We start from the raw sequence: 19068 nt of genomic DNA, 5'->3' as shown, positions 1-19068 counted from the left end.
TCGACGGCAGATCCCTCTCCCTTCTCCAACCAGAGTTCACAGTGGTGACCGATGCATCACTTCTGGGATGGGGCGGGCACATGCGGGAGGCGGTGAGCAGAGGCCTCTGGTCTCCGGCGGGGTCCGGGCTCCACGTCAACCTGGAGCTTCAGGCGATTCGTCTTGCATTCAAAGCATTCCTTCCCTCTGTCCAGGGAAGAGTAGTGCAGGTGCTCAAGGACAACACCACCGGCATGTGGTACTGCAACAAACAAGGCAGGGTGGGGTTGTGGACCCTATGTCAAGAAGCCCTCCGCCTCTTGACATGGCTCAAACATCAGGGCATATCCCTGGTGGTTCAACATCTGGCAGGTTCACTGAATGCCAGGGGGGACGAACTCAGCCGCAGGTGCATGATGGATCACGAATGGCGTCTTCATTCGGAGGTGGTGCAAGGTCTCTTTCAACAGTGGGGAGAGCCTTGGTTAGATCTATTCGCCACCGAAGAGAACACGCAATGTAGGCAATTCTGCGAGTTGGATTTTCCAAGGCGGCATTCACTTCGTCGCAAGTGGAGTTGCGGACTTCTATACGCCTTTCCGCCTATTCCACTTCTGCCCAGGGTGCTGAAGAAGATCAAGCGCGACCCGACCCAAGTCATTCTTGTGGCTCCGGATTGGGCATGAAGAGTCTGGTATCCCGATCTGCTACACATGACCATCGATCCTCCGATCAGACTGCCTCTATGGGAGGATCTTCTGTCGCAGCAGAAGGGGATGGTCCTCCACCCGAACCTGTCCAGCCTCCACCTCCTTGCATGGAGATTGAGTGGCGGTAGTTGACGTCGTTTGACCTGCCTTCCTAAGTCTGGGATATTATCTTGGCAGCCAGGCGTCCCTCCACTAAGACGGTATACGCCTGTAGATGGAACAAATTTGTGGCATGGTGCGCAGCAAAGGCTGTGGATCTCCTTTCTGCCCCTCTTTCTTAGGTTCTCTTGTTCCTTCTTTCTTTGGCCCAGCAGGGCTCTACTCTGGGCATTCTTAAAGGCTACCTCTCGGCCATTTCAGCCTATCTTAGGCTTCCTGGTCAGCCTTCTCTTTTCAAGCCCCCTGTTGTAAATTGCTTTCTTAAGGGCATTACTCATCTTTTTCCTCCTGTCCCATTCGTAATGCCTCAGTGGGACTTGAACTTGGTTTTTACTGTCCTCTCAGACTTCTTACTCTAAAGACTGCTTTTCTGGTTGCCATCACCTCTGCTCGTAGGGTGAGTGAACTACAAGCTCTTTCTTCAAAGCCTCCTTTTCTGGCTGTTCACCAAGACAAGGTCGTCCTGAGAACCAGTCCTTCCTTTCTTCCCAAGGTAGTTACTTATTTTCATATTAGTCTACCATCACTTTGTCCACCTTCTTTCCGCCTCAGCATCCTTCTAAGGAGGAAGAGCGGCTCCACCGTCTGGAACCAAAACGTGCACTTTCATTTTCTTTGGATCGCAACAAGCGATTCCGGATGGATGACCAGCTCTTTGTTGGCAACGTGGGCGCCAAGAAAGGTTGGGTCGTTCACAAACGGACCATCTCTAGGTGGGTCGTTTTGTGCATTAAGGCGTATTATTCTTTGGCAAAGAAGGAGTCTCCAGTCGGGCTGCCGTCGCCCATTTAAATCACTCTTAGCAGATGCCCTTTACAGAAGATGCATTTTAACTCATATGAGATGAATGGTCATGAAGTCTTAAAGCCAAGGGTGTTATAACTAATTGTGACAAGTATTTTATTAAGGATGTGTGTTTTTAAGTATGATCTTAACAAAAATGTTTTTCTTTTTTGCACTTTAATGAACTTAATTGTCTAAATAACGTATTTCTCTACTCTTATCTGCAATTGCATTACATGGAGTCCTGCTCCCTCACTTGAATTCACAAGATCACGAGACAGTCCTGATATTATTCACCGTGTAATCCACAGAGCCCTTCCCCCTTCACTTGTCCTGTTTGCACAAAGCAGCAGACACAAACTAGACGCTGCCAAAACTAGTTGGCCTGGAAAAGACGGAATGGGAGAGAGGAAAGTAATGACTTAAAGTGAGGGAGTACAACTCAGAGTAATGCAATTACTCAGAGTAATTAAATTACTCATATGTAATTCAATCATTACCTCCTCATCCCCATCTCTCTTTAATTCATGACATCATGAGATGTCCCACAGCAATTTTAGGACAATTAAGGTTGTATGCAGAGAAACCTTTAATCAAGAATTTCCAGAACATATAGCTTTCCTCTATTCACATCAAAGAGAAAAGGACTTAAGAAACCAAACCATCCTTCAGGTCCATCTCTTGCATAATCTTTTAATCATTACAAAGGTACAAGGAGTAGCCCAGGTGCCTGCTCTGCAGTTCTCCACAATAGAGGCCACCTGAATTTCTGCACGAGTAGCTGGCTTCCCCCTTGCAGACCCGCCCTGAACTTCAAGAGGTGGGAACTGGCCTACTGCCCTTGTAAACTAAGAAGAATAAAGACCTGATTCATCTACTTAGGACAGAAACAGAAGGCTTTTCACCATTCCTGACTGGATCAGAATTCACAGAAATGTAATCTGGAGCCATAAAGGAAGAGACACATAGCCAAATAACCAACTGAATCGGTAAATTTAAGGGCCCCTACATCTGAAACTCCAAATACCGGTCGGTAACGGCCAAAATCGGCCGTTACCGACCGGTATTTGTCCTCCTACATCTGGCCCCTAGTTTCCTAGCAGTAATGATTGCCACTAGAAAGAAGGCCTTAAGAGTCAGGATTTTAACACTCACTGATTCCCATGATTCAAAAGGCTTATCTTTCAAAGCCTGTAAAACCAATAAAAGATGCCAAGCAAAAAGAACGGGAGTAGTTAAAGGCCAAATATTGTTAAAACTACTACTTAATTTGAGCCATTGGCTGCCAGTGAGGGCTATCGGCACTCATTTTTGGGGACCACTACCTCTTCTCCCCTCATCAGAAGTTTCCTGAGAGCTACAGAGGGGAATAAACACACAGAGTAAAGACGGAGGCAAAGAAAGATGGAAAAGTCATCACAAAGGAAGAAAGCAGGAACCTGCAAGAATGAGTTGAAGGAGCAGGGTGTCTGGTACTGGATTAAAGAGGCATGAGTTCGATTGAAGACTATGCAGACATTTAATAGCAACCGACGCAGGCTTCTGAGATAAGCTTTGGTCATTAGCACTCATTATCTTACAAATTAGGCACTGGTTGAAACCCCTGAACAGATGTTGAACCAATCCTTTGTTATCTGAAAGGGTTCCCCAGGAAACCCGGTATAGTCTAATTGCTGCCCCTTTAATCTTCAGTGCTTATACCTTAAGACCTAGGAACATCGTAAATCATTTTATTTTGTAGTGTCTCGAAACTTTTAAACACTCAACCCCAGTCACAGATCTGGGTTGAATCTATCCTTATTGTGCTCGCAAGGCACCCTAGTTTGGCCCCAGCCTTATGCAAATTAGGGAGAACAGCCATAACAACGCGGGGATTACCCCGCACTGCCATTACAACGCGGGGATTACAACGAAAGTCGTTACAACGACTTTCGCTGGAGGGCGCTGTTGGATAGGGAATAGTTTAATTTTCTATCCAACACCTTCCCTACTGCCAACGTGGGCTGGAGTTGGAATAGAAAATGAAACTATTCCACTATCCAGCGCCCTCCAGCGAAAGTCATTGTAACGATTTTCGTTGTAATCCCCGGGTTGTAATGGCATGCGGGGTAAAAGCCTGCGTTGTATTGACATACAACCGCAAATTAGTCTTGACCCTGCTCCCCATGAGGTGACATAGTAAGGAAAAGAAGAATGGATTAGACCCAGAACTCTTGAGTGGTTGAAAAGTTGCAGCACTCCGTCCATCCTCTTGTTATGTTTGCTAGCTTAAGATCTAGTTAGAATCCATTGTGGTAGAAAGAGAGGATGTGAACCAAATCCCCAATCTGAGTATCCAAATGGTTCAAAACACACCATTTGTTAAAGGATCCCCACTGTCTGGCTTAAGATTTCAAAGCGGATGCTCTTCTAGATGCCTTTAAGAGTAGAAGCCAAATTGTCTGACGGACCTCTTATCTTCAGTCGTAACCTCTCAACCTCCAGGCCACTAACCTGAACTTCAATAAGGTTTTCTGATGCAAACTCGGAAAAAACAGGGGTGGAGAAGCTGTGGGGAATAGGAATTGCTGAGAGATCCCCATTGCTATGATGAGAGGAAACCAACAGGTTTGGGGCCATGCTGGAGCACTCACTGCGGCCTTCTCCCACCTTACTCCGATCAAACGTTTGAGAATGAGGGGAAAAAGAAGGAAGGCATAAAGAAAAGCCAGAGGCCACTGGCAGGCCAGAGCATTGGCTACCCAGACCCCACCGCCTTTCCCTCTTGAACAAAAACTCTCTATCTGAGCATTTGAGAGGAGTCGCAAACAAATGTATCACTGGTCGACCCTATTCCTGAGGTATCATAGAGAACATCTGGGAATGGAGATAAAACTCTTAAGAAGTCAGAATGGCCCTGCTCAATTTGTCCACAATAGTATTTCAGGTTCCCTGAAGGTAGATTGCTGTAATTGATATACCTCGGCCCCCCCAACGTATAATATGACTTTGCTGTCATATTGTTAGTGACCAGGATCATTTTTCCCTCCAGAAGGTTAGGGAAATCCACCTGAGCCAAGAAGATGGCCTCCAGCTCCCACCAATTAGAGGATGTGTCACTTTGAAAATGAGACCAAAGCCCCTGACTCTGGTGAGGTCCCAGCCACGCCCCCAACCCGTTAGGCTGGCATCAGTCGCGAGAGGAGGAGATAGCAGAACCCCACGGAACAGATTGAGAATCCGACCACCAAGCCAAATCCTGCTGCACAACTTGGCACCCTGGCATCTGCTGGTAAAGATCTTGAGATGTCAAACTATAACACTTCAGGCTATATCTCATAACCTTGTGGAGATAGAGCCTGGCTCAAGGCATCAAAATATTGTGGCTGTCAGGCCCTCCTGAAACTGCAACAAAGGAGCCACAGGTGGAGCAGAGTAAGATAGGAGAATCAGAATGTGAGACTGAAACTTCACCGCTTTCTCATGTGCCAGAGTTACTAGACCCACATCTGTTTGAAATCTTGCTCCAAAGAAGCACTGGTCCCGACAAAAATCCATGTTCTTTAGGAACGCGAGAACTGTCTCCATCTGCTGCTCTAACAGAACCCTTGATAGAGTGTAATAGCCAGTCATTCACATAAGGGTGAAGGAAAATTCCTCTGTGATGCAGTAGTTCCAGTAAAGGCGCTAACACTTTTGTGAATACTTTAGGGCCGATTACAGCCTAAAAGGTAGAATCTTGAGGTGGAAATGAAGGACTTCTGCAACCTCAATAACCTTTGATGCGCTTTATGGGTCAGAATGTGCAAATAAGCATCCTGAAAGTCTATTGAAGTAAGATAATCCTGGCTGCATTGTACTGGATTGATGCTTTGAATTGTCACAATTTTCATTTGGATAGTTAGAATCCACAAATTTACCATTAAGTCCAGCGCTGGCCTGTAAGATCCCAAAGACTTATTGACTAAGAAAAGAATGTAATAAGTTCCTTTCCGTGATCGACCTAGGGTACTGATTCTATGGTTTTCTCGTACCATAAAGTGCGTATCCCCTCCCACAGAGGTTTGTGCTTAATTGGATCTTTGGGTACAGGAGTACAGATGAGGCACCAGTTTGAAGGACTTTTTAAGAAGTCTATGCAATAACCTCTCCTGAATCTGCTTGAAGCCTACTGATCTGAGGTATCTCTTTCCCTAGCCTGGAGACAATTTGGGATCTTTCCACCTACTGCCTCTGGGCTGAACCATAGATGGCAATTGTCAGTGCTTCTTTCCATCTGCAACCCCCATCCTGGTTTGCAGAGTCAGTTTTCCCAACAGACTTCTTGGGTTAAAACATCTTTCTATGAGATGAAGAAGACCTTGAATCCTGTTGGGAAATTCATAAGAATATCATTAAGATTTATAAGATCCAGAACATTTCCTTTTGTAGGGCAATGCGTGTGTAAGACATTGAGTTTTGGTTGAGAGGGGTAGTAGCCTCCCTCAGGCACCAACCACTATCCTTGTCATCAGGAGAACCAGAGATATATTAAAGTTTAAGTAAAAATAGTGCCTTAAAGCACAAAGCTCCAACAGAGGGTGTCCGGTTATGCCAGTTCAGGACAATGTCACAAGTTAAGGCAGAGTGCAATGGAGCGCAGGCCAGACACAGGACCAAGTTTGGCACACTTTAAGTTGTACTTTATGTCCTTGGTTCCAGGTCTGCCTGGTGATACTTAGTAAGGCATTGCATCGCTCGGCTTCAGTTTTGATAAAGTTCGGTTCCGGTTTGTTTCCGATAAAGCTTTCCGCTGTGTGGCTACGCTTTGCGTCGCTCTGTGTAAGTTCTGATGAAGTTTTCAGATGTGTGACAAGGCTTGGCTGGACTTTGCTTTGCTCGGTGCTGGCACAGATAAAGATCGCAGGTGTGAGGCAAGGCTTTCAGAGGAATTCTATTGCTTTGTGTTGGATTTTATGGAACCTTCAGTTTGGCAAGGAGTAGTTCTCTCTGAGAGCTGAGGTCCTGGGTCCCCCTTTGGCATCAGGACTCTCTCCAGCAGATACCAGCAGCAGGGCTCATGCAGATCCAGTTGCAGGTAGAGTTGCAGCAGGTCAGTTGGGCTGTTGCATGAAGGACTCTAAAGCTTGTTGTGTCTTTAGCTTCCACTGGAGGTCGACCTACTGACCTTTGGAGTCAATCTGGGTAGCTTGGGATGAAGGCAAGCAGGTCCAATCTTACTTCTAAGACAGCAAGGCAGTCCTTCAAGCAGCAGGGCAGTCCTCTGGCAGTAGGGCTGTCCTTCTCTAACTTCCACAGATCCAGTAGTGTTCATGCTGGCTCTGGAGGTCCAATATTTATACCTGGTGTCAGCCTTTTTGTGCAGGGTCTCCCTATCCTTCCCTCATTTGATTCTGGAAAGTTCTTCCCCTTTCCCTGTCAAAGCTCCAGACTGTCTGGGGATGACAAAGGGCTTGACAGGCCTGGTGTTAGATTCCTTTGTGTGTATGTGTGGAGGAGGCAAAGTGCTCTGAAGTGTAAGTGGGGCAGGGTATAGCCCCAGCCAAGTCTTACTGCCAGGATGACCCATTCTGTCCACACCTATGACCCCTTTGTCACTGTCTGGAAGGAATACACAAACCTCAACAGTAGATCCATTCACAGTCATGCGACCCAGGCCACTGGCAGAATGCACAACTGGTTAGGACATGACAGGCCGACTTTCAAAAAGTGGTATTTTTCGAATTGTGACTTAGAATCTAACTTTACCATTAAGGAAGATTTAAAATTGCAATTAATTTGAGTGTAATCAGCATATCTCTGGCTGCTCTCAATCTAAAATTAGGACTTATTAAATGTAGTAAGCGTTGGGTACTAGGGGAGAGAGGCCTCACAGCAGTGAAAAAACAAAATTGAGTTTTTCAGTGCCAGGATATGTCAAATTTATGTACACATGGCCTACTCTTTAATTGCAATTCATGTTACCCTATGAACTTTTAGGCCCTACCTTAGGAGTGACTTATAAGTTGTAAAAAGGAAGGTTTATGCATGACTAAAGGATTATTTTGCCAGGTTGAAATGGCAGTTTAAAACTGCCCTGAGGCATGTTTTAAAGATTCACTTTAATAGGTGGCACAATGAGTGCTGCAGACCAACTAGTAGCATTTAATTTACAGGCCCTGAGTTCTGGTAGTTCCATTTACTAGGGGCTTACAAGTAAATTAAATGTGCCAATTCGGTGCAGTTCTATTTTACCATTTTTGAAGGAGAGAGCACAGGCACATGCACTTTAGCACTGATTAGCAGTAGTAACGTGCACAGAGTCCTAAAACCAAGAAAAATGAATTCAGCAAAGCAGGCGGAGCGAAGGCAAAAAGTTTGGGGGACTACCACCCGGAGTATATGAGGTCTAACAGTGTGCTTCCTATCATTAAAAGCATTCATAATCATCACACCTATCTGGTCCCGAAACAAATTTTTCCCATCAAAAGGAATCTTCGGTAGAGCCAATTTTTGAGATGTTTCCATCTGTCTTCTAGTCTTGCGTCCAGACATTCCTTCTTGCTGAAACTTCTAACCCTGCTGCCACTGCTGTTGACCTTATTATATACAAAGAAACATCGGCCAGTAACTTTTCTTCCTGCTCCATTGAAACCAATAGGTGGAAGCAGTCAGTGCCCTGCTGAATTATAGTTGCAAGATTCTCAATGTCCTTAACAAGGAACTGAGTAGCACAGGTTGAGTAAGTACATACCTAGAGACACAAATTACTTTCTTTCTTCTTTTCCTTCCTTGCTTGCCATTTGTTTTTGTTTTTCTTTCTTTCCTTTTTCCATTCCTTCCTTTTTTCTTCTCCTCTTTACTTTTTTCTCTTTCCCTTCACATTTCTTTCCTTTCTTCTATCCTTCCTTATTTCTTTCTTTCCTTCTTTCTCAATAGCAAGAGATTGGCAGCCGGTGGCAGAACAATTGGCCTTTTTAGGTCTTAGTTAGCCCAGACATTTTGATTTTTACTAAAAAAATATATGTCTGAAATGGTTACTTATAGGGGGTTTCAACTACACTTTGTCTGTGGTTGTTATTCACATTTTCTCCAACCCGCTCAATCATGCATTAAGGGGCCAATTTCAACCATTGTCTAGCTTCACTATGAGTGAGCACATTTACACACAAAGGAGTTCCCTTCGGTGCCATGGTGATGTTTGCTTTTTTGGAGCCCCAAAAACATTTTTGTCACCTTTTTTTTTTTTTTTTTGAGTGAGGAAAAGCCGGTAGTTCCCGAACAAAAAGGTTTTGCAACAAGCAAAACAAAACAAGCATTGCCAAAAGGCTGGCGGTCAACGCCAGGCCTGTTGGCTTTGCCAATGCTTGTTTCCCCTGGGAAGATCACGATTGTTGCACAGAATATAGATGACCAGTATTTGCAGACCTTGCACAGGTCCTGTAGACTGTTAATTCAAACCTGCAATGCGGCACGAAACAGAAGTGCAGAACTGTCCTGGGCGTGAGTTACTGACTGCAGCCGCCCCCGCTGGTAGCATTTCAAAGTCAAATAAAAGACAATTGCTTCTTTCTGTTGCATGATCGGTCTTGGAAATGAATTCCCCGGTTAAATTAAGGGCAGTTGATTTAATTTAGCCGCCCTCGTCTTTCACCTAGATATGTCCTTCTAAAATTAGTTTTAGAAGCACATAGCTCAAGCTGAAAAGCAGACGGAGGCTCGCCGTAAAAGATCTACCAATTCATGCCGCTGGCTCTGTTCGTATCCGCCCCACGTCGGGGTCATCAGCGCAGGCTGACCCTACGCTGGGATTCAGTGGCAGTAAAGCAAGCTTAGTGTCCTGTAACTAGAATAGCTGGCCAGTAAGATGCCCCAGACTGGATCAACGCATTTGGCCAGTGCAAAATGTTCGATCATTCTCGTCTTTCTAATGTTTAATTACAATATCATTAGTATCTGGGAAGTGTCAGGCAAAATGTATGTAAGATTCCACCCGACCTTTACCGGTGTGATCCAGGATGGCAGCTCTCAATTTTGTGCCACCGTACTTCTATGCGCTTTCCTCCAGGCAAAGCTCTCAGGCGGCTACCAGCTGCAGGCAAGTCTTTACAAAACAATATATATATATATATATATATAGTTCTTTCATCTAGTTTACAGCTGAATAATACAAATAACGTGCTTAAGAAGTGAAGAGCACAAGTGACCGATGTACATTTGGTACATGTCTGACAGTTGAAAAACTCCCCTCAGCTGTCAAACACATGCACCAGTTATGAAATAACATCTACTTTTTTCAATTTCCTTTCGAATAGCAATCTTATGTTTCCGAGAACGATTTCTAAACACAGTTTAGCTGGAAATAATTTTCTGGGGAGTACAACACTGACCCTTTTTAGTTGGTGTTATTTTAAGATTTCCAAAGGCATGCGAAATAGCAGTGAATTTAGTGGCACAGGGCCTGATTCGCAAATGTATGTTCACACACTTCAGTGAATGCAGGTATGTATCTAATTAAGAGTGTAAAGTCACGTCAGTTTCCAAACATAATTTACATTGTTCCGATGTAATATTGCACCAGCAAGAGTGAGGTGTGTGCTTCAAAGGGCTTCTACCTACTTGGTTTAATACCTACACACTTCCAAGTTTGTGGTGTTCATAATCCTTTACTAAATAAATGCTCCAAAAATATTCTCCCAGGGGTGGGAAATTTAATAAAACATCTACTTGTCCATGGGGCAGGTTGCTTCATAAATCTACTTGTCCTGTAACAAAATCCACTTGTCCCTTTGATGCCATGTAGTATTAACAAATTATGGTAGCACTCTCATTGTATAAGAGTTCTGATATAGCCTCTCTGATTATTTCAGGGCTCATACCATAGTAGTGTTTAAATATTTGTAATCCCCTTATTTTGTCACGTTTCTGCAGATCTACATACTGGGGCTGAAGGTACTGGTAAGCAATAGTTCCAGGTGTTAGAATGCCCTTTTGAGTCTGTGCAAACCTACTAACTTGCATGTTTTAAGGGTTTTCAACAACTCTTCTCTAATCTTTTCCCATACTGAGAAATATAAGAAATTTACTCCCGACAATGGCAGATGTAGACCGTCTTCCAGAGTTGGGAAAAAAGTGTTCGGAAGGAAAGTGAACTTGCAAACAATCAGATTTTGCATGAGCAAATCTACACATGCAAATTTGCTCATGCTAAAATGCAGTTCACAAATATTTTCTAAGAGTACTATATCTTGTCCTACTTCTGTAAATTTTTGGGAATTCACGAAAGCTGTATAGCTACACTTAGTTCAAGGACATATACCATTGGTGCACTTTTGAGATTTTGTTTAAAACTTGGGCTCATAGTTTTTTCTGGTGTTGACCATGACCCTTTGCATTTATTAAAATTCTGTCTCTCTCTGCATCGGCTGGTTTCACAGTGACCACATTCTGCTCTTTCCCAAGGAGCATATTGGCACACAAAGTAGTTTTGTTCAGTGCTAGTAATTACTGTGGCAGTGTGTGCTTTGAAAGACCAGAAACCATTTTTGCTTATGCCAATGTTTGTTATAATGGTGAGGGCCCTGCAGCACCCACACCAATACAGTTTTACAAAAACCATGCCAAAACAATGCACACATTGAAAAAACTAAAAAGCTGACTACCAATTTCATACCTACTGGCTTTGCCATTGCTTGTTTATTTTTGTTTCCCATAATCTTATTGAAAGTGGTTACACTGATTTTCCATTATGGATATGTTTGGGAAATACTAGCATGCATCAACACATGTTACTAAATGATGCTGCAAACAATTGTACCTGCAATTTTACAGTAGTTTAGCTAAATGTTTTTTTCCTGCTTTCATTTTTTAGGAACATTTTATTTTGAAAGCCAAGTATCATTAATCTTGCTTTCAAACTTCTGCAAATATCTGCATCTAATCAGAGAGCATTCTGAGAGCATTAAACATAGCCTCATATTGCTAAACTATGAAAACCTGTGTACACTTTTTATACTGGAACCACTGTCATTAGTGCAGTCAGAGCTTACAACATTTACTTGGAGTGCTCACCTTAATAATATTAATGAATGAACCATAAATACAAGTTTGAACAGCATTAACATGTGGACAGAAATATTACCTTAACTGCAGACAATGCCTGATCCATAATGTGGTACTGCAAACTGGCAGCAAAAGTGTTTGTGCTGCAGGGGGTTGGGCCTACTTGTCCGAAGGACAAAATACACATGAAAACTTGTTGCCCTTGACCCCAAACAATGTATCCTGGGAGTCGGGCTATAGGAATTCCACATCCCTGTCTCCATTGGCTTCTTATTAAGAGGAAGATTCTTTTGAAACCACTTACGCTTATGCAAAAAGCCTTTAATAACCTGGCCCGAAATATGTAATTGACAGGACCGTGCAGTATCTCCAATCTAGGGGCCAGACGTACAAAGATTAGAAACAGCGATTTACAATTGCGATTTCCTGCGAATGGAACGTAGGAAATCGCTATTCCCAATGTATGGACTCTTATGAGTTTCATCTGCGATTCCTAAAGGGGTCACAATAGACCTACCTCATGAATACTAATGAGGTAGGTTGCAGATTGCAACCTATTAGGAATTTTAGCCCTCACAGGGATGATGGCCTGCAGACATCAGCAGACCTCCATGTCTGTGATAGCTTTTTAATAAAGCAATATTTTTTTTAAAAAGCAGCTTGTTTTCCTTAAAGGAAGACAGGATGCGTTTAAAAAGACAAAAAAAAGAATACGTTTAAGTTTCATATTTTAAGAGTAGGCTACTCATAAAAAATATTTGTATCGACATTCACAGAGGAAAAGGGGTCCAATGGGAAACCCTTCCCATTTGCCAATGGTTACCACCACCCGTGAAGTGTTGGTCAAAAATTAATGTTTTGCAACAGTAATTTGGACATAAATCATTCATACATACCACTGCCAATCGGTATAAGGAAGGAATGCCGTAAACACGCCCCTTCCAAATACTGATTCACAAACCCAATTTGCAATTCGGTAACAGGTTGGCGAATTGCAATTTGGCTATTGTACATCTTAAAAACCTTTATTTGTGGTTTGAAACGGGTTTGCAACCTCAAACAAGGTTTTCTACATATGGCCCTCGATCTCTTCAATCTTCTTCAGCAATGTTGGTCAAGGTCCCTTGATTTAGACAAGTAAGCATCAAAGATAGCTCCTTCTCAGTTCTTGTGAATAAGAAGTGGAATTTGTTGCCACTCATTGCGGGCTATTGTTCAGGAATATGCTTTCAGGAAAGCTCTTAAGACCTTTCCTTTTGCTTCCCGGTAGATGGGCAGGTTGTAGGTGTTCCTCTGCAGACTTAGCACCCGGACACTTCCCAGATTACCTGTGTGCTTTATAAACTGCTCATTCATTCATATTCCCACCCGATGTTTCTCTGATGTGTACATTTGTACATATGTGAATATAACAGGTTGTATATGTATGTACTTGTAAATTAAAATATAACCGTTATTTTTGGCCAGAAATATAAGCGGTTTTTGCCCTTTGCAACAGGTGCAATGCTTTATGCTTACCCTTAGCAATGTTTGGTTTATGCTTGGCAACATCATTTTCACCATTAGCAGCAACATTTTCTCTTTATTAAAACCCTGCCAAGCCAGAAAATGTATGCAGAGTATTTTCTGCAAGTTAACATTTAGCTGAGTTTTTCTATGCAAGATGGCCCTGCACAGGAAAAGAACATTAATTGTTTACTGTGAAATATTTCTTATGAAGAGCGATGTCAGTGCGCTTTGTCACGAAAGAGTCGATTTCCACTCATCTGTAGCTAAGCGAAAAATTTAGCAATATTCAGAAAGTTGTGAAATGAACACCTCTAATATAAATGCGCCACCCAGATACAATGGGACTTTCACGTTTTTTTTCTCAATAAGTAAACATATTTTCCCTCTGTAAAAAGGAAGCCCTTACACAATACCTCCCCGGATATAAGGTTTTTTTCACCTCCCGTCTGTGGACTATATTTCTGACCATATCAGCAGAAAATAGTGTGGGATATGCTGGCTAAAGGTTTATGAACAGCACAAACCTGGAAGTTTGTATGTTTTCACAGACATAGACAGGCTTCCTTTTGAAACCCAAGCCCCACCCATACTGGTGCAATATTACATGCAACAACGTAACTTATGTTTACAAATTCACATTAATTTACACTCGATACACAGCTGCATTCACTCTGGTGCATGAGCATACTTTTACGAATCAGGCCCAGTGACACAACATTCACTGCAATTTCGCGTGGATTTGGATCTGAAAAGTGGTCAGTGTTGTACTCCACTGAGGAATACTTCTAGCTAAACTGTGTTTAGAAATCCTTTCGCCAACAGAAGCTTTCAAATTCAGCTAATCTAAAGGAAATGGACAAATATAGCTATTATTTCATAATTGGTGCATGTGCTTGACAGCTGAAGAAAGTTTTTCATCTGTCAGGCAAGTGCTAGATGTACTTTGGTCACTTGTGTTTCTCACTTCTTAAATGTTATTTGTATTTTGCAGCTGTAAACCAGATGCAAGATGTATTTTGTAAAGACTTGCATGCAGATGGTAGCCGCCTCTTAGAGCTTTACCTGGAGTAAAGTGCATAGAAGTTTGGTGGCGTAAAATTGAAGAGTTGTCTTCCCGGATCACCCCATGTTAGGATCAGGTGAAATATTTGTCTAAATTGTAAATTCCACTTTCCAGATAATACATGTATGATAAATAGGCATTAGAAGGACGGTATTGGTCGAGCATTATGCGCAAGCCAAATGTGTTGAGTCAGTCTGGAGCATCTCACTGGCCAGCTATTATTAGTCACATGACAGTTAGTGGGAATACTGATTTTGCTTCCTGGCCTTACATCGTTTGGTACTGATTGTGTCTTTCAGCCCCTTCAAACTTTAGGACACCTTATAGTTTGTGATGCTTTTGGAGAAGGTTGCAACTCTGGCTATGCTCAGGTCAGCATTATGCGTATTATTCAAGTAGAACATCCCCTAGTTCCTGTATCAATATCCTCCCTCCACCAACTATCAGCCGAAAACCCAATCAACCCTACACCCAAAGGGCAAAGACCTGCTAAGAAGACCAAGCAAGAGAGAGGGGAGGAAGGAGTGGTAACTGAGAAGTAACAGTGCACCATGATGTGTGTGCCAGTTCTCAGAAGACATGGAAAGGGTAGGTTCCCAATGGAAGATGGTTACTAGTTTGAATCGGGTTGAGCCAGAGAGAGTGGAGGAGGGGTGGTAACTGAGAAGTAACAGTGCACCATGATGTGTGTGCCAGTTCTCAGTGAGAAGACATGGAAAGGGTAGGTTCCCAATGGAAGATGGTTACTAGTTTGAATCCGGTAGAGCCAGAGAGACTGGAGGAGGGGTGGTAACTGAGAAGTAACAGTGCACCATGATGTGTGTGCCAGTTCTCAGTGAGAAGACATGGAAAAGGTAGCTTTCCAATGGAAGATGGTTACTAGTCTGAATCGGGTAGCGCCAGAGAGAGTGGAGGAGTGTGAGAAGTAACAGTGCACCTTGATGTGTGTGCCAGTTCTCAGGGGTATACCCAACTCACCCGCCTGTATCTGGGTACAGAACACAATCATATATAAGAAAACAATGATACAGAGGAATTGATATGTTACTTTTATTAATGTGTAGGGAACATTCAATTACCCTCACTTTAGTCCTTCAATCCTATAGACATGTATTACCTAAATTGATATAGGGCACACATACTTAATGGGACTGATCTTCAAACAAAGATAACATTAAATTATATAAAGACATACAAATGTACATAGAAGAAAATGAATACACAACAAAAAAACTAATACAAACAACGTAATGTTGCCAATACCCTAAAGTATATTTCTAACGTTAGTGTCTGCCCATTTATTTAAGGCAGTCCACTTGGAGGTAGCCAAATGGTGTGTACACAGAAGCAAAACAACCCCTTTCTTATAGCTCTCTTGTGTCACAGAACGTATTTTATAGAACACTCATTTTAGATGCATTAAGGACTCCTCCACAGTAAATATCGTCGACGCGGACGCGTTTCAGCCTCTGAATTTTTTTCGGCCTCCTCAGGACGAGGGCAAAGGAACAATAATCTCCAGTTCTTTAGAGGTCATATATCTAATAGCCTCGGGCTCCACCTCGATAGCGCCTGATTGGTGCTAAAATTCAAAATAAACTCCCTTATCTCACTCGTAGTGATCAATCTATCGTGGCGGTACTAATCATCCGATGTTTTGTCACAACCGCCTCCCAGTCAGCTGTAAAAGTTCGAGCCGATAAGTACTCTCAGTCCTGTTTCAACAACTCTGCGTGTGCCAAGTTAGAAAACATGGAAAGGGTAGATTCCCAATGGAAGATGGTTACTAGTGTGAATCGGGTAGAGCCAGAGAGAGTGGAGGAGGGGTGGTAACTGAGAAGTAACAGTGCACCATGATGTGTGTGCCAGTTCTCAGTTAGAAGACATGGAAAGGGTAGCTTCCCAATAGAAGATGGTTACTAGTTTGAATCAGATAGATCGGATAGAACAGGAGAGATTGGAGAAGGGGTGGTAACACGGGCAAGTAACAGTGCACCATGAAGTATATGCCAATTATCATTTGGAATCATGGACATCTTAGCTTCTCAATGGAAAATGGTTGCTAGTTCAAACCTTGCCCTCTATGGCAGTAGAATAACCCAAGGAGACAAAAAGGTGCCTTTGTGCGCAACATCCTTGATCACACGTCTGTTATAGCGACTGACTTCTGAGAGCTATTCTCTGTAATTCAGGGCACCTCTAGTAATGGCTGTCGGATTCTTTTTCATAATTGTTTGTTTGATGCCCTATAACAGCGCCGGCCAGGAGACATGGTGGCATGGTGCTGGCCTTGTCGAGTCGTGAGACAACTGCCATAAGAGTGGATGCTCCCCAGAGTCTGAGCTTCCTTTGTGGGACGGTTGCAGTAATTGCATTTAGAAGAGTATAACACGCAGTCTGCCGAAGTGGAAAAGGATATGAGACAATGGCAACACTGTGTGGGCCCCAGGATGCATCACAGAGCAGCAGAGGACACACCGTTAACCTGTATCTTGGCCTTTTCGATGCGTCCTTCTCAGTTCCTTGGTCCACTAACCTTCCTTGTTTTCTAGCACATTCCTATTTAAAATCCTTTCTTACCACACTCTGGGGCATATTATCAAGCAGGGCGATAGGCAATTATCGCTGCTTTTGCAGCCGTTTTCGGCCGCCAAGCAGCGATAATTCTATCACCCTATTAGCAAGCTGTCGCTAACTGATGTTAGCGACAGCTTTTAGGCGATAGCGAGCGGTTTGGGGCCCGCTTTGCATGTCAGCGATGTTTATCGCTAATGACATGCAAAGTGGGCGTACCCAACCAGTTAGCGACTGAAAGCAGTCGCTAACGTCGCTATCGCCTATTAGCAAGGCAGGCGTAGCGATGGAAATATTCGTGCTAAGCGCGAATATCTCCAAATACTAACACCTGCCCAGACCAGTTCTTAGCCAAGTTATCCAATGGGTGGTGGATACCATGGCTAAGAGCATTTCGTCGCTAATGCGTGAATGTTGCTGTATTCTCAGCGATATTCACGCATTTCGCCGCTATCGCTGGATATTTAAGCACAATGGAGAAAAACGTTACTAATAGCATGTTTTCTCCGCTAACATATCCAGCGATAGGCAGCAATAAAAAAGTCGTCGCTAAGCCTTTTTAGCGATAATTATCGCTACTTGTTGGTAATATGCTCCTCTGTTCCCTTCTTGTGCCGTAGTGTCATACAGCAAGCTCAAATGACCACTGCCAGAAAATCCTACTTCATCTTCAGGACATCCTCCCAGTCTATATTTTTATTAATAAATGCCTTGTTGCCTTTTTATCTTATCTTGGTTTTGCCTCTGTTTGACACATTTATTCACCCAATGTAAGCCTCTTACTCCACCCGCCTCTTTAAATCCATCGATCCAAATAGTAGTGAATTGCACTCCTGGAAAAATATCTGAAGTTGTACTCTTTACACGACACGGCTCCCCTGTACACTGGCACCTTTCAAGTGCCACCCTCAGCCCCACCATAGTTATTACAAATCTTATGTATACACAGCACTCTCGGGAAAAACATGCATTTTTACGGGACTATCCCCCAGATTCATCAATATCCCGTTTTGCGAGTCCTTAATAGCTATTTTTAAGGACTCGCTATTAAAGTCTCGCAAAACGGGATGCATGTAGAAATCGCAATATTTTTTGCGATTTCTACTGCTTACTTATTTGCGATTCGCTAATTGCGAATCGCAAATAAGGAATGGCTTTCCCATTCATTCCTATGGACCTAAAGGCCCATAGGAATGAATGGGAAGTCATTCCTTATTTGCGATTAGCAATTAGCGAATTGCCAAATAAGGAAGCGATTTCAAGGGTGCGAGGGTGTCCAAAGGACACCCTGTAGCACCCCTGAAATGGTCATGTACACTGGTGTTGCGCACACACATGTCCAAAGGACATGTGTGTGTGTAACATACAACTTAGAAAAATGCACTAAAGTGCATTTTTCTAAGTTTTAGCTATTTACCACGTAGTTATAATATGCGGTAAATAGCGGCCCCAGATTGCGAATTCGCAATTTTCAAATGGTTCATGAATTGCATTTAAGGAATCGCAAATTGAGCTTCCTTTAATGCAATTCATCGCAATTTAGCGAGTTCTAGATTTGCGATTTTTGCATTTGGGATGATGAATCCCAAATGCAAAAATAGCGCTTGCAAAGGGCCAGATTCTCAGAATCTGGCCCTTTGCGAGCCGATTTTCCTTTGAATGAATCTGGCTGTATGTTTCCATAGGACTACAAGGTCTTCCAGTTGGTGCATGGTCCTGCTCTACGTACATTCCACTGTACCTTTGGAATTAAAAGTATTTTTTTATTTATGTTTTTGAACCTCATCCTTACTTCTATTTTCTTCTTCCAGTTGTAGCAATCGTTTTAAATACTATAAATTAAAATAGTGACCAGTGATGCCTTTTGATATGCCATTAGGTGTTAACCCAATAAAGTGAAATAAATGAAGTAGTCCCCGCTGACCTTTCCTAGCAGTAAACTCCAGGATGCTTTCTGTTTCTTAACTTCCAGTGGGATAGCGAAGACTGCTGTCAGTTGGATGCCGTCCATTCTTTGTAGTTGTTGTGCAGACTTCAGATATACTCTTCTCTTGTCATATCGGTGTTTTGGTCTTTTTAAGTTATTTAATTATGTATGGTGATTTGTTTGGTACCGCCTTTTATATTCCTGGAAGCCAGTGAAGTGTCAAGGGGTTAGAGGGTTGGGGCAAATGGAGGAGTAAGAGGCACAACATTCAGTAATCTGTTTTTCAATAGCTTCCACATGGTCGCCTCCGTTGTCAAATAGATGCTCAGTGTGCTTTAAGTTTA

At 43.0% G+C, this 19068-nt stretch overlaps 1 protein-coding gene across 1 annotated transcript in view; it reads left to right on the top strand.

The window, feature by feature from the left end:
* MPV17L (MPV17 mitochondrial inner membrane protein like) overlaps positions 1 to 19068 on the top strand; it is a 221526-nt gene that overhangs the window by 189336 nt on the left and 13122 nt on the right. The gene's annotated exons all lie outside the window — the stretch shown is intronic.

The sequence above is a fragment of the Lissotriton helveticus genome, chromosome 7 (genome assembly GCF_964261635.1).
Source record: "Lissotriton helveticus chromosome 7, aLisHel1.1, whole genome shotgun sequence".
Classification (NCBI taxonomy): Eukaryota; Metazoa; Chordata; class Amphibia; order Caudata; family Salamandridae; genus Lissotriton; species Lissotriton helveticus.
Note: the sequence above shows the minus strand (reverse complement) of the source record. Positions and strands in the feature narration are given on the sequence as shown.